Consider the following 1327-nt stretch of genomic DNA (forward strand, 5'->3'; position numbering starts at 1 on the left):
TAATGTAAATAACTATTATAAAATACAAACAGTTAAAAACAATATCACATTATAAGGAAATTATTAACTAAATAAATGAGACTATAAAAATGATAAAAGATAAATAGATTTAAAAAAGATATACACAGCAATTCTAACATTTGTAACTTTTTAAACATTATTTTATGTTTGTGCTTTTGAAAACGACTCTTCCTTAATTAGTCATATTATTTAGCATTTTGGGCTCATTTTGAGCACATGTGTTTCTTGCTAATGTAATTGTTGCAAGTCTAATAGTTCAGTTTTATGTATTTATCTATTTATATATCAGGGTGTTTCTTCACTCAGGTGGCAGAGTTAGATGTGTGGGGGCTCTAAAATGTTTCTGAGACTCACTAGCAGTTCTAGTTTGACTAACTAGAAGTTACCAATCAATTTGGATTTAAGTAACTGATTACAAAAAGTCTATGTACAGTCTCAGCGAGAAGATAAATAAATGAGAAGACTAGTGTAAAGTGTAAGCTGCTGGTTCGTAGCGCCCCTCGCCTCTAGCGCCTCTGGCGGCTCCGCGGGGAACTGCAGCAGTTTAACTCGTTCCTCGCCGGCTGTTCGTGTCCTATCAGTGGAAGATGGCGACCAGAGTCCTTCAGAGCTCTTTCTCCGGCCTCTATCGGGCTCTGCACACACGGGCCGGGCGAAGAAAGGACGCGCTTCCGCGGTTATCAGGTTTGATCTCAGTTAATTACCCGTCATAAACACGCGCTCTGTGCCTCGGCGGACTCTCAGATCTGTATGTGGCGCATTAGTTAAAGACGTGATTAGCGCGACTGCTGCGCACAGATGAATGCCCAGAACTGTGCTGATGCAGTGACTGAGATGTGTGCGCGAGCGGCTCGGCGCTGAGCGTTGCTCTGAGGATCGCAGCGGAAGACAAAACGCGCGTGAATCTGCTGCTCAAGGTCATCATTCAGCAGAGCGCGCGCGCGCGTGCTTCATGGCTGCTTCAGCTGTGAGAGTCATGACAGGCTGCAGTAGTGATCGATTATCGATGATCGATGCATGCAGACCTTCAGAAAGGCCTTACGGTCCTCTGACAAAACCGTGACAGTGTGCTGTGCTGTTATTATATGTGCACCAAGGGCAAACCATAACGTGGGCACAGTCTTCACATGCAGTGTCTATGTGTGTGTCATAATAATGCAGAGCTGGTTCTGTTTCAGGGGTCTGTCGGCGTCTAATAACCGGAACCGAGAGGACAGCTGGTTCAAATCACTGTTTGTGCGGAAGGTGGACCCCAGAAAAAGACGCTCACTCCCATCTGCTAGCCAAGAAGAAAGAGGCAACAACA

General features: G+C 44.6%; 1 pseudogene; it reads left to right on the forward strand.

Moving 5' to 3' along the window:
- The first annotated feature begins 571 nt into the window (after nt 1-571).
- The window catches only part of LOC122147612, a 5635-nt pseudogene continuing 4879 nt past the window's right edge, over nt 572-1327 (forward strand).

Source organism: Cyprinus carpio, chromosome A15, assembly GCF_018340385.1.
Source record: "Cyprinus carpio isolate SPL01 chromosome A15, ASM1834038v1, whole genome shotgun sequence".
In the NCBI taxonomy this organism is placed as follows: domain Eukaryota; kingdom Metazoa; phylum Chordata; class Actinopteri; order Cypriniformes; family Cyprinidae; genus Cyprinus; species Cyprinus carpio.